The 14,604-nt window shown below is 38.7% G+C and overlaps 1 protein-coding gene across 12 annotated transcripts in view; it reads left to right on the top strand.

Moving 5' to 3' along the window:
- epb41l3b (erythrocyte membrane protein band 4.1-like 3b) overlaps window positions 1-14,604 on the top strand; it is a 61,539-nt gene that overhangs the window by 4,362 nt on the left and 42,573 nt on the right. For 9 of the 12 annotated variants that reach the window (XM_017310069.1, XM_008434334.2, XM_017310075.1 and 6 more), the window contains exon 1: window positions 9,194-9,301. The exons of 2 other annotated variants lie outside the window; for them this stretch is intronic. The gene's annotated coding sequence lies outside the window, so the exon portion shown is untranslated. Of the gene's footprint in view, window positions 1-9,192; window positions 9,302-14,604 lie in introns of those variants that run through there. One more of the 12 variants, XM_017310073.1, reaches the window with a different exon arrangement.

Genomic DNA, 14,604 nt, shown 5'->3' with positions numbered 1-14,604 from the left:
CTTCCTTCCTTCCTTCCTTCCTTCCTTCCTTCCTTCCTTCCTTCCTTCCTTCCTTCTTTCCTTCCTTCCTAACATTCATTCATTTAATTTCTTCCTTCCTTCCTAACATTCATTCATTTAATTTCTTCCTTCCTTTCCCCTTACCTTTTTACTTCTTTCTTTGTCTTTCCTTCCTGTCTTTATTTTTTCATTCCTTCCTGGTATCCCACATGTTTTATTTCTCTCCTTTCTCGTCTCCTTGCTTCCTCCGATGTTTAAAAAAGGTGTTTCCTTTTTAAAAAAGGAAAAGGAATGTTTCCTTTTTAAAAAAGGAAAAGAAGAGTTTTTAATTTCATTGCGAGAAAGATTCATTCATTTGTTTCTTAATATCTGCCTTGGAAATTGATGTAATTGCGGCACCTTCAGGTTAGTTCCTGATCAATGGACCAGATATTTTCCAGGAAAAGAGGCTCGTATTGCTGCTGCTGCTCGTTAGGGGTGTGACTTACAGGACTGATTCACTAAATGCTGGCTGCAGAAAGCAAAGCATGCCAAATATGATCCAATTAGATTGAATGAAATGCATGTAGATACATACTGACCTTTTTAAATCCTGTTTAAGTATCGTTATGTTGAGAGAAATTCTCCTTTCTGGCATCTGGAATGTCAAAGTCTCGTCTTTAATTCCTTAAATGTGGAATCTTTTCATTTATTTTTGGATAAATAAGGAAAGAAGTGGCTACATGTCTCCTCTGACCTTTAATTCAGTTTCATTCATTTAAAAACAGAGAATGGAAAAGTCTGAGATTTGAGATATATTGTATAAATAGTTGATCCTTCCTTTCCTCCTTCTCCCTCTCTCCTTTCTTGTCTTATTCTTCCCTCCATCCCTCCGCTTCATTTTGTTTCTTGTCTTTCCTTTTACTCTGTTTTTCTTTCCTTTTTCTTGTCAGTCTGTCCTTATTTCCCTCTTTCTGTATTTCTTCTCTTTATATCCTTTGTTTCCTTTTTTCTTCCCTTGCATCCTTTCTTCTCTTCCTCAGGTCCTTTCTTCCATCCTTCATCCTTTCTTTACTTATTTTTTCATCTTTATATTCCAACTCTCTTCTTTCTGTCCTTTCTTCTATTCTTCCTTCCCTCATTTCATTCCTTCTTTTCCTCCCTCCTTTTTTCTGTCATTCATTTCTTTCCTTCCCTCATTTTTCCCTTCCTTCAGTGTCTTCCTTTCCTCTGTCCTTTGTTTCTTTCTTGTTTCCTTCCTTCATTTCTTTCTTCATTCTTTCTGTACTTCTTTTCCTACTTTTCTTTTTTCTTCATTCCTTCCTTTTTTCTCATTCCTTCTTCCCATCTTTTTCCTTCCTTTCTTTTCTTCTTTTTCTTTTTTGCTTCTTTCCCTCTGTCATTTCCTTCTTTCTTCCATCATTTCCTTTCTAACTTTCTTCTTTTCTTCCTGCCTCCTTCCTTCCTTTCTCCTTCTTTTCTTCCATTCTTCATTTTTGCCCTTTCTTCTTTCCTTCATTTCTTTCCTACCTTCTTTCCTTCCTCCATTCCTTTCCTTCTTTCCTTTTGTCTTCCTTTTCTTTCTGTTTTTCCTTCCTTCCTAACATTCATTCATTCAATTTCTTTCTTTCCTTCCTAACATTCATTCATTCAATTTCTTTCCTTCCTAACATTCATTCATTCAATTTCTTTCCTTCCTAACATTCATTCATTCAATTTCTTTCCTTCCTTCCTTCCTTCCTTCCTTCCTTCCTTCCTTCCTTCCTTCCTTCCTTCCTTCCTTCCTTCCTTCCTTCCTTCCTTCCTTCCTTCCTTCNTTCCTTCCTAACATTCATTCATTTAATTTCTTCCTTCCTTCCTAACATTCATTCATTTAATTTCTTCCTTCCTTTCCCCTTACCTTTTTACTTCTTTCTTTGTCTTTCCTTCCTGTCTTTATTTTTTCATTCCTTCCTGGTATCCCACATGTTTTATTTCTCTCCTTTCTCGTCTCCTTGCTTCCTCCGATGTTTAAATACATGTAATATTTATTCTGCTCGCTAAAAGCCAAATGAAGCCGCTCGGTTCTGGTCGTTGTCTCTGGTCATTGTCTCCGGTTCCTGTTGTCTCGGTCGGCCTGAGCAGATAAACGTCTATGACTCAATCTCGCTGAGTGAACTGATAAGCTTGTTGGAAGGATTCTTATCTCCTGCCGTTGTTGGATCACTTGAACGCGGCGCTGAGCCGATTCATCCCAGTAAAGCTGCAGCTGTAAAGCGCCGGTGAGTGAGAGCATCTCGGCGATTACAGGCGAGAGGCGGAGTTTAATTTCCGCTCTTTGATGGGATATTGTGCAGCAATTGTTGAATAATTCAAATTTTCACTCATTTCCTGTTGGTTTGATGAGAATATTTGATCAGTATTTTAGTAGATGTTTTTATCAAATACTTTTTTACTCTTACTTGAGTAATTTTTGCTACTTTTTACCTTTACTTGAGTAAGAATATGTTGAAGTAGTGCTACTCTTATTTGAGATTCAACCCCATTCACACAAACACCAGTAAACATCTTCATATAACTTTTTATATTTTCTGTTTAAATCACATTTTTACGTTGGTTAAACTGAACACAGTAGCATTTATTTATTTGTCTTTTCAACAAAACTGGACGGTAGTAGCTCATAATCTCACATTACCACGCATCTTTTATTTTCATGTTTAGATCGAGATACTTGATTCATATCATAATTTATACAAACTTTGCTAATAAAGAAGGCTTGTTGGGCTGCAACTATTGACTATTTTTGTAATCAATTATTCTATCGATTATTTCGATGATTAATCGGATTTTAAAAATTGGCACTGGAGATTTTTTTTTGTTTAACCACGTTAGCTTTTATTGCACAATATTAAAAAAGATTTAGATTTGCAAATAAGCAAATAATTAAATTACTTTTTATGAATAAGAAAATAAACATTTTATCACCTGGAAAGCAATTAAGTGGTTTTTCTTTTTTATCGGGGTCTGTATACGTCAGTTAATGATTAATTGATTGCTAAATTAGTTGATTATCTCAATAGTCGATTAATCTGATCAATCATGATCAGTTCGATTAATAATTTCTACCCTAAATGCTTGTATTGATCCATTTTATTGTAAATTAGAAAATAATGACCTTTCATCTTCCAAAGGTTACAAGTGCACTGCAGATTTGTGATTGCTCCTGATAAGATATGCCTCCTATCTGTTGAACGTGAGAAGGGAGTGTCTGTAACTAATCTGAGTTCATCTGCAGCTCTGAATGTGACCTTCGCTTTGGGCAAAAGGGAAGAAATGCTAGAAAGACTCGTCTAATGTGAGGTATGATTGGATGACGCCGTTGTCGAGGTTGGGGGTTGATTTGGGAGCTTTGGCCCAGTTAGAGGCACTGAAATAAGGCTCTAATTTCTCCTGCATGTGGGCTGACCCGCAGCCTGTTGGAAGCTGGACGGTGGGGGATAAATGGTCTTTTACTGGGAAGTGAGGCCAGAAGACTTCAGAGTGGCAGCAAAACAAATCAGTCCTAACTATTAGTGTTGAATTGACAGCTGGAAAACAGAACTAACAAATATAAATGCATTGACATTTTTCTTTAAGGCCGCAGCTCTGCGTGCGAGAGCCGTCTAGTATTATTTTGTGTTAGGATTTATTTGAACATACAGTTGGAATAGCACTCACAGAGTCTCCAGGGACGAGCAGGAAATGCTGGCCTGCATATTTCTGTTCCTCAAAATTAGATCATACGGGTTATTTGTTTGACACTGTCAGAAACCCGCTTCCATATAATTCTGTTTTGACCAGGTGCCAGCTGAAGGCTCATGTCCGCTGCTGTGGAAATTAGATTACCCTAATGAGGTTCATAAGGTTACCCATCGTTGCCCATTTCCACAAGTTTACAGAAACTAAAGAGTAAAAATGTCTTTCTCAGCCAAATACCTCGTATATCTAACAAATTAGAATTGATTTATCTGCTGAACATGCTTGTTTAATAAATCTTTAACCAGGGCACCATGTATATTTTCTTGGAAAATACGAGGTTTCAAAACTCTTGGGGTAAGCGTTGCGTGGCACAGATGACTTCTGCCTTTTGTGCGCAGCAGAAAAAAGTGAAGACATAAGCAACCGCATAAGCTAAGGAGAGTCCAGAGATCACATGCTGTCTGTCTCGTGTGGAATTAATCATTCTGCTGACCAAGCTCTGTCCTGCAGGCCGGGACGCGTCATAAACGTCCACGCACACTTATCTCACAGAGAGAGACGCCCAACAGGAAGAAGACACAATCTCAGAGTAGAAATGTAGCCCAGCACCTGGCAAACATTTCTCTTCGGCTATCAGCGATTTGTCCAGTTGTCAGCCTAATTAAAGTTTCATTAGATGATTTATCACCTTGCAAGAATTTACTTTAGCAAGATATTTGGGAGTGAAAGTCGCATTAGCAAAAAAAAAAAAAAGCTGCCTGAAAGCGTACGATTATTATTATTATTATTTTTAACCAAAGAAGAAAGTAAAACATAAAAATTGCAATTATAAACCTTGGCATTTGTTTTAGTTTTAGATTAGCACTAGCAGTCTCTTTGATTTCCTTCTTCTTGCTTCAGCTGAGAAGAAAATCCTTTTCAACTAAATCTGTGATAGTAAAACTCATAGATGTTCATGCAAACAGTTTCAGTCAAATTAAATCAAGATATTTAAATTTAATTTATATTGTGAGATGACTCTGGAGCTAAAGCATATTGACATTTAAATATGCTTTTAGGGTTAAGACATTAACATTAATTAATTACAGGGGGAAAAAATGAAGGCATTTAATTAGAGTGGAACGCTACAAACTGATATGTAATCTGAACTTGTGATTAAATGAGAAAATTTGAGATGTCCAGCTGACAGCTTTTACTTCTGAGGTAGAGAGCAAGCATGGCCGGATATAATTAACATTTAATAAATTAAATTAATTTGTTAGCCATGATAAATTTGCTGCTGTTAGTTATGGCTGAATCACGGTTCACAGAGTCTCGTATGTTAGCAAATAGACACATCATTGGGTTACAGGTGTCTTATGTCACCCTGTTTTTGGCTGAACTTGGTGTAATGTTTTGTTTGTAATGCAGCAACCAGCGTCTGCTTTTATGTTGCTTTTTTATTTTAAGCTCATGTGACAGCGAGTAATGTTCTGCTTCAACATTTTGACCCAACATTATCTTCCCCAAGGCAATTTTTTTCCCCCAGTGTTTCTGGCTCACAAAGTTAAAATAACTTTGATAAACTGAAACATTTCTGACAAAGCAGGTAGATCAATTTTTTTCTCAGTTGAAAGAAAATTCTTTTTTTCTTCTTTTTTTTAAGAAGATTTCTGATTTTGCTTCCTTCAGATGTTGCAAATGTCATGAAATTTAAAGGGAAAGTTCCAGTGAAGTGGGTTTTGTTGCTCAGAGGCTCAAACTATCTTGTGAGTAAATCAAATGTAGGAAGATGAAACTGAGATTGAAGGTGAGGCAAGCGAATTTAATCTGGTTGATTAAATTAGGTTGCTGGTGTACGTTACCTGATAGCTGGCAGACTGTATCATACGCAAGTATTGGCACCCCGTTTTGAACCCATCTTCTGCTAGTTTGCGTAAAGCTTCCTAGTTTTATCTAGTTTATAGCGCAGTGTGGGTTTGCAAGTCAATTTGTATGCTGGATTTTATTTTGGGGCATCATGACAAAGGGGACAGAAAACAAACACATCAAAATAATCCAATTTTTATTAGTGGAATAAATTTTTAATGTCTTGTGTCTCTTTATATTACAGTTTTCCACTATTTTGTGTTGGTTTATAGCATAAAAGTTTGGTATAATATATTTTGTGATAATTGTCTTAAGTCACAAGGTATGAATACTTTTCAAAGCACTTACATACTCCCAGCCTTAAAGTGGCTAATAGGTGTATCACATTGTATTATAGGATGAAAGCTCAGTCAGTTATTACACAGTCTGGCATCATGTCGACAGCCTCCCACAGGTATCTCCTGTCTGAACGAAAGAATATTGCACTTATTGTTGAAGCTACAGCAGCTCCAGACATGAAATTCTGCCTTCATACCTGGTTAAGCAGCTAAACTTGCTCTTAGTACACCTATAACTTCTATGTTTTTTTCCTCTGTGTACAATCTGAAACTTCGTTGTTGTGGTTGAGCTGGCTGCTCCAGCCCTGCTACACATAATAAGAGGCTGCAGAATCGTGGCTTCGCTGCGTTTGTTATTACACTAAGCCTTTCGGCAAAGCAAACCCGGGTCCCTGTCACTGTTCAAGGAATTTGCATCTGTGAAATATCTTAAGCTGTGCTGATCACGGCTGCTGGTGTGTCTGCATAATCTGCAGCGCATGAAAGCAATTAGATGAAGGAGAAGTCAGAAGAGTGAGCGGGCTCCCGCCGCGTGGCGGGAGGCGAGACCCGAAAATCCTCAGAAGAAGCAGCCCACACTCTAATTAAAACTCGCTGCTGTGATTTTACGTCCACACAAACATGGTCATACGAAACAGAGAGCAGCAGATGTTTATTTCCTCCTACAGACATGCTTATGCGCCAACCACCTCACGTTGTGAGATAAATACGGCTAACTACCCTCGGTCCCTTAACAATTGTTGTTTTATTTCATGTTTGCATAACTTTAACTATGTTGGTGCAAACATGTGATCAAGCTGTATACTTGGAGGGTGAATTTTTATGTTTTTGTTTCTTTTCAATTTTGAACATTTGTGTCCCTTTAGCATTCTAGTGCCACTAACGCGTATTTGAATGCTCTGCGATTACAGTTTATGTACTGTAAATCTACCAATACTTTAGTTGTTAAGCTGGTACTTTAAAGGGTTAAAGTTTAAATATATATATATATATATATATATATATATATATATATATATATTTTGAATACCAATGTGCGGGCAGGTTAAAAAGTAAATCACATTGATGAAAAATGAGAAAAATCCCATTGTTACATATTTTATGTCAAACTTTAAAGGACATTTTTGTATTTCAAAATAAATAAACCCCCTAAAGTTGGATTTAGCATAGAGTATTATATTGTATTTAAGCTGCATTGGTAAATTCTCAGTTTTTAGATTCTTGTAAAAAAAAAAAAAAACATTTTTTAAAAAATGCCACAAGAAAACAAATCAATGCTCAAGATTTTTTGATTCATGTAAATAAATATCTGAACACTATAGGGAACATTTGTGTTTAGCCCCCTTGATCTTTATACTCCTAAATAAAACCCAGTGCAACCAGTTCCCTTCAGTAGCCACCTAATTAGTAAATGGATTTCACCTGTGTGTAATTTAATCTGAGCAAAAAATCCAGCTGTTCTGTGATGGTCTGAGGTTTGGTAGAGAATAGTTGAGAACAAACGGCATCATGAAGAGCAAGAAGCGCAACAGACGGGGCGTGGAAACAACAGCGTCTGTGGTTATAATGTGAAAAAAATGGGAAGAAGGTTCAGGCTTGTGTATTTCTTCTCTGCTACTTCATAATGCTCAACTCCAGTGATATAACTGACTGTAGAAATTACCTGTTACATTCCACACATAAATCAGTCTAACCCAATCACATTTCCCTAAATAGACATGACTGGAGCTGTCTTTGTGCACAGAAGCAGCAGACCCCATGCCATAAATTAGGCTGCTCTGCGTCTCCATAGTTAGCAAGAAAAATTAGTTAAATGTGTGTTTGTTTTGATTATTTCTTTATTGCACCAATGCTCCTCRGCAATAAATTCTTTACCGTTGGGAAACCTGTTTATTTCCCCTTAAATGGGGCCACATTTGTGTTTTGTGGGTTGAGCAGCAGAGCCGAATATGTGGGTTGCGCCCATGAAAAACTTGCCAATTCCTATCTGCCAAAACCAAGCARCTCATTCTGTTATTGAGTCTTGTTTGGTGCTTTTTTTTTATTGGATTGGACAATTGCAGTGTGAAGAAACAGGGCATGTTGGCAGTTTAGCAGTACATTAATTTAACAAACATGTGCCTTAAGCTGCTGTTATACCTTTGTGCACATTCGCTCTAGGGACGTAGCATTCTCTCCAGACTTATTTTAAACTGCTCATGTCACAGTAGTAGTGTGTCAAATTTGATATTTAACCGAAGAATCTATGAAGGAAGTGCATTTCTGATATAAAGAAGGATAGAAGGGTCAGAGATGTCTTTGAATGTTTACGATTGAAATGTTTTTTGAAAGAGGCGTCTACCAGACCCCGCACTGTCAGGGCGAACATCGTCATCTTGGAGGATGGACTCTGGTTGCTAAGAGTGGACTCGGTTCGATTGGGGACCAAAATGGCAACGTTTATTASACCTTCAGCTGGTGCAGTTCTCTTTCACACTGCAGTGTCAAATGAACCAAACTCTTTCAAATACCTGTTCCCCTCCTCCCCTGTGATAGAGCTGCACCGAGAACTATTCAATGAAACGACACGAAAAGCTCAGAAGAGGACATGAGCTCAACTTCCTCCTTTTCAAAATAAAAAAAAAAGGAGTAGCGTCAGATTTTAGCAGTGGTAGGGTTTCTCGACCACAATCCATTTCTTCTGCTAGCGCTGAAATGGATTATTACAACCTAAGCAACCTAAGACTTTGCTTAGGTTGTATTTACCCAGAATGCTCTGTGTGATAATCTACTTCCTGCTTTTGGAGTGGTCTCTGGTCCACTTGGTATTCACATATGCATCTGAACTGCACCAGAGTTCACTTCAACCAAACGGAGATCGAGGTCTTTAAGGCGACCAGAGTTCGCTTTGTTCAATCGCGCATTCACTCTTCCCCAAGCGAACTGGACTTTCTAGGCAAATGAATAAAGCAGATTAAACAGGACTGGTGTGAATTCGCCCTAACAATGTAGACTGGCCCTTTTTGAAAAATCTAATCTTGATATTTATGCATTGTAATGGCTTCTAATTAGTTCCCCCCCCCCCCCCCATGTCATTTCACTGCCTCCCCCAAAAGCTGTTTGTTGCTGGAAGGGGGCATTTGTGAAAGTTTCTCAGCCGGCTCAACCCTCAAAAACACTTTCCCTACACATGTGGCACCATTTAATGGAAACTCGGCTGCCAAAAAAAGGAGAGAGTGTGGGCAAATAGTTGGTGGTGGTGCCAAACATAATGCCCTGGCTGTCCTGATATCCCACAATCCTACTCTGAGCCACACAGAGGAGTGTGATAGGCTGCTGAGGAGGGGAACTGCAGCACAGTCAGCGGCGCTGTCAGGAAACAGAAGCCCACTCTGAATGAATGCAGCTCCCAGGACCAGCTGAACAGGACGCTCCGTCTGGTAACCAACCTCTCTGTTATTATATTACCTGTTTTTTTTTTCTTCTTTCCAAACTCCCTGTTTGGTTTTATGAGACGTTCCCGGTTCGTTGTGTCCTTTTAAAAAAAAAAGTCCTGTTTCTGGTCACGGCCGCCGCCGTCGCGGACGATGACACACGATATAACATGATAATGGAGTGTTTTCACTGTAGTCAGGCGGAAAAAAAGTCGAGTGGTCGCGGCTCTTCTGCTCAGAAAACACGGGCTGCTGATGTCTATACGCCACCGTTTGGCTGTGTGTGCCAAACAGAGAGGTGACACGGTGCTTTTTGGCTGCTCACAGCGCCTAATATTTTTGTTGGAGAAAGTCCGAGGCTGGCTCGGTGAAGTAAGCTAACGTGTTCAAGTTTCGAGACAGACAGCGGGGGCCGGGGGGGCAAAACGCCGCTTTTCCCCGCACCTTTAACCGCGGATTTACGTGTAAATACGGAAGGCAGCTGAGTCGCAACGAGAGGATGTTGGATTTAGACCCAGTTGGGGCGATGAAAGCGGTGTATTACGGCCGGTTAGAGCGACGTACTGGGCTGTTTTTGATCTGCAGTGCGGTAGGCGTGGCTACGGCGGCAGGATGACACGGTCTGGATCCTCTTTTAGCATCCCTCCATCCCTGAAGGCTCGGCAGCAGGCAGCAGCTCCCGGCCTCTGCCTGCACAGTTTAATTAAAATGCACGGTAACATGCTGTTGCAGTAGCGATCTAAGGGGAGAGGAAATGTTGTGGGGCTTGTTTGGAGAGGTTTAATGGTTAGCTCACTCAGGTTGCGCCGTGCAGCTCAGTTCAAAAATACTTCATTAATCTCAAAGGGAAGTTAAATGTTGTTGTAACCCATGTTATCTAAGGCTGTTGTAGACGCAGTTCGCTGTGGGCAGGAGAGATCTCCTGTAGCGGTTTGTGTCACAGCGGCTCTAAAGAAGCCTCTGGCTGAAGAAAAACATTCTGTTGTTAAAAAGATGACGGGACAAGCGTGTAACCACTGCAACAGATTTATAGAAGATCTGCAGCATCTGTTAGAAAGACGGAGATTTAAAAAGATGCATTGTAACAGTCCAGAGGGTCTTGGTTCCTATAAAGAAACGCCCTAATCCGTCTTTTTCAGACACATATTTGTGTGACATATTGCATGTCACACAAATATGTGACATGCAATATAAATTTACTCCCTTTTGTATTTATATTTTTACAGTAATAATAGCTAACATACCTAGTTAATACATTAATTACTAGCAATGGATTAATTAGGTATGTTGGTAAAATTTTGTGAAGGTAAACTTTCTGTTCAAAGAGCAGTTTACTGACACACACAGCTGAAATAATATGTGCTCCTCAATTTGGATTTAAATTTATGAGAAGCTGTGACCAATCCCTTGCATTTTTAGATATTCAACAAATGACCACTGAAAATTTTCCTTTTTAGTGGTCAGAATAGATCAGGTAATTAACTCTTAATATTCAGCCTGAAGGTCACATGGGTCAGTTTAGATTTTAAAGTGACCAACATGACCATGAAAATCAGAGACATTCGATACTCTGCCTTGAAAACAAAAAGAGCTTCAGCTCACATTCTTTTCCATATTTTAGTTAAATCTTGATATTAACCTCTAAAGGTCATCAAATATAAGTCCACTCTTTTCTTTTGCTTGTTTTGTTCTTCTTTTCTGGGTGTCTTGAGTCATTTAAATGGAACTTTCTTTTGTTGACCTTTCTGTCTGTCCACATGAAAATCCTAAAATGCTTTTAAAACTTGAAACTCAAAACCAAACCAAATGAGGCCTGAGGTGCTTCAGGTGCAGGTGACCTCCTGGATGAGTTGTAGAGGAACTCTTGGAGTAACTTTGGTTGGCCAGCCGCTCCGTGTTGGTTCGCTCAAAGCTTTAGAAATTGCTAATCGGTCATCAGTCATCGTTCCAGACTGATGACGTCAGTGAATTGGTTCACATCAGTTCTTTCTTTTAGATTTTGCTTTTTCAGATCTTCTAGACTACTTCATGTTGTCAGACGGGTTCTTTCTTTTTAGGGGATTCTTTCATGCAGCAGGACAGGCCTCAGTGTCACTAGGCAAATTGAACTGAGCCTTCCCAAAGATGTGATTAACTGGTCATTATTTTAAGGGAATGTGGTTTATATTTCCTCACATGGAGATGGGTTGGTTTGCAGAGCTTTTCTCCTTTGCAAATCTTTATGTTAAAACTGCATTTTCTACTTTTTAATGCAAAAAAAAGAAAAGAAAAAGAAATGGTAGAAAGCTGTAAGGATGCAAATACTTTTCACAGCCCACAACGGGATCATATGAAGGATTATTAGGGCTATGCTAAAAACAAATGAAAAACTAAATTACAAGGATAAACGAGAACAAAATCATTTTATGAGAATAGAGTTGTACAAGGATAAAGTTTAAATAATATGTGAATAAAGTCGTAATATGACTTTAGACTAATAATACTATTACTATTCTCGTAATTTAATTACTTTATTCTTGTAATTTTATGACTACTCTCTTAATTGTATTATTTTTTTATTTTCTTAGCGGGGCCCTAATACCCAGATTTCTTGCTATTTTCTGTTTCCCTTATGAGTTGAACTTTCGCTGAAATGCTTTTTATTCTTAATAACAGCTGTCGGTGTTAGCCGTGAGGTCACAGCTGATTTGCGGATTACTCATAGTTAATCTTATGAAATGTGTAAAGCCTTCTGGCGTCTCTCAACTCCTCTGTAAGAAGTTGCTGGCTTCTCATCAATGTTTAAATCCGTACCTCTAATCTTGCGTAGAAACAGACATTAATTTTTTCGTTGTCTAAACATTCGAACAGCTGGACCGAATGGAGTCGACTGCGATCCTCCACATTCCCTCCGACACGCAGTCGGCTTGAATTGGCTCCCTGCTGAACCCCTAAACGCCTCGGTGCAAAATTCAGCAATGCTAAGAATGTAAACGCAGCAATGTGAGCTGACAGGATTTATGGCCTCCTCAGCAAAAACAGCGCTCTGCTTTGAGTCACCTTCATGTGACCAGACTGCCTTCCCTGAAAATGTGCTCTTAGAAGTGCCACTCCAAGTCTGTTTGGGCGCAGCCTCAAATTAACATGTCTGGATTCAGTTAGAGCAAAGATCTGGGGAATAAATACCCACATAAGCTCTTTTTTCAACTTAATTAATTGAGGAGACTGTTAGTTTTTGGTGTTTACGCGCAGCAGCTTTGTCTGGCTGGCCGGATTGAACCTGTTGCCAAGTTTAGCTACTTTTCAGATTCTTGCTTGAAACTTGTAGCACAAACATCATCACCAGTGTTGCTCTTTATTTATGTTGTATTTTTTTTAAGTGAGAATACTTTGCTCTCCTTCCATTGTATTCCTGCAGCTGTGGAGAAAAGCAGCTGCAGTGTTTTATGAGCTGCTTGCAAATGTGCAGCTTTGTCCGTGTAATGTGTTAAAAGGCCGTGAACTGTGTGGGAAAGCAAACAAGATATTCTGTCTGTGCAACTCGCTGCACGGCCTTCATGCGTCTGGATGTATCTGAAATCTCACCAGACTTGCTCTCTTCAGTCTGGTTAGATGGTTGATTTTCCTCTGCAGAGCAGCGGCATCCAGTTTTGAGGGTTCACTGTTGATGGTTTGTTTTTCAGACTGGTTTTTACAGCCCGACAGCAGAAACTGAGCTGAGCAGCAGCCTAATGAAGGTTTGACTGATTTAAAAACCACCATCCATCTGACTCATTCTGCAGCTATTAACTACATGGCTGGATTTATGCAGTCTAGTTGCCAGTGTTCTGCTAATATTGTAAGAAATGCAACATTCTTACAATTTTTTAGACTTTAAAATCTTTTTAAAGTCTAAAAATTAAATGGCTTTTGCTTTGGTGACATTTTTCTTAACTCAGTCTGGGAAGAAATGTGAAAGAAATTCAGATTATGACAATAAAAGTTTTTTTGAACTGATTAAATTCTGAAATTATAGCGGCACAATAGTAGGAAAACATGCAAGTGGGATATTGTTGGAAAAGATTGCGATGATTTCTCGACCGTGATTAACCGGGATTATCGTCTCATCTTTTCTCTCGTCACAGCGTTCGTACTCCACCACAAAGAGTTTCAGCATTTAAGTCACTAAATTCAGCATCAGGTTTGGGAATAAAATGTCTTTTTAAACTATTTTAATGGCATCCACACCATTTGTATTGTGCGGCCAATAAATGAATAAGAAAACAGAAAATGTTTCTTTGTTGTTTTCAACCTCTGCAAAAGTATGTAGGAAAACATTAGTACATTCAGATTCTCTTCTTATCCCATTTTCTAAAGTCTAATCCACCCGTTTATCCTTCTGACCAGCTGCTCATCCCTTCATTCATTCACCTAGACTCTGTTTTCTGGTTCCTTATTTGAAGGAACCAGAAAACTGCTGCTGCAGGAATGACTTCCATAAATTCAAAGTGAACTTTTTTCTGACTGTGTGGAGAAATCCCTGCAGGTTTTTCTGCTGAGTCACTTTTTCCTGTGTTTAGCCGTGATTGAGTAAAGAATTATCTTTGCTGGTTTCATAGAAAGTTCCATTAACTGGGCTGAAAACAGGCCTGAGTTGTTTAAATCAGTGTGTAAAGAGGCAGGACAGAGCCACGGTGATGCCTGGAGGTTATTTAAGGTTACGCTATAAGGTCTTAATGCCACATTTCTTTCTCAGTTTTTTTTCATGGTCGTTCTTACTACTGAATGATGCGACTGCAGTCAGACTTCCATGCACAGAAGTATTGTCACAAAATAATAACAACAACAATAATAACGTTCTCTCACTTTCTACCTGGATGATAAAAGTCTTCAGTTTGGTGGATTGATCTCAACCAACTTGATTTTTTTTTTTTCTTGAAGGATAATTTTGTTTACAGAGACTTAGTATCCATTTTATCCAGGTGTTTTGTTTGTTAATTTTAATATTTCAAATGACTTCCAGTTCCAGTGTAAAACGTTAATTAGAAACTAGAAAATTCCTGCAGAAATTTTAAAGGGGCATGCCAAAGTGTGCCCGTGGGTTTTGACGCAGCGCTATGATGTTAAAAATTAGCATTAATGCTAAAGAAAGCTGCAACGTAGTCAATAACCTTTGGAGAGGCAGAAGCATGTTTAATAAACTGTAGTTGTACCATTCATTATGTTAGAATTGATGCATAAGCTAAAATTAGCCAATATGCTAATGTTAGCTTAAATGCTGGCAGTAGCATGTGGAGCAACACGACCATGTTGTTTTAATTTTACTACTCTATTCAGTATACTAAACATGT

This window comes from Poecilia reticulata, linkage group LG17 (genome assembly GCF_000633615.1).
Source record: "Poecilia reticulata strain Guanapo linkage group LG17, Guppy_female_1.0+MT, whole genome shotgun sequence".
NCBI lineage: Eukaryota > Metazoa > Chordata > Actinopteri > Cyprinodontiformes > Poeciliidae > Poecilia > Poecilia reticulata.
This window is presented reverse-complemented; position numbering and strand designations above follow the sequence as displayed.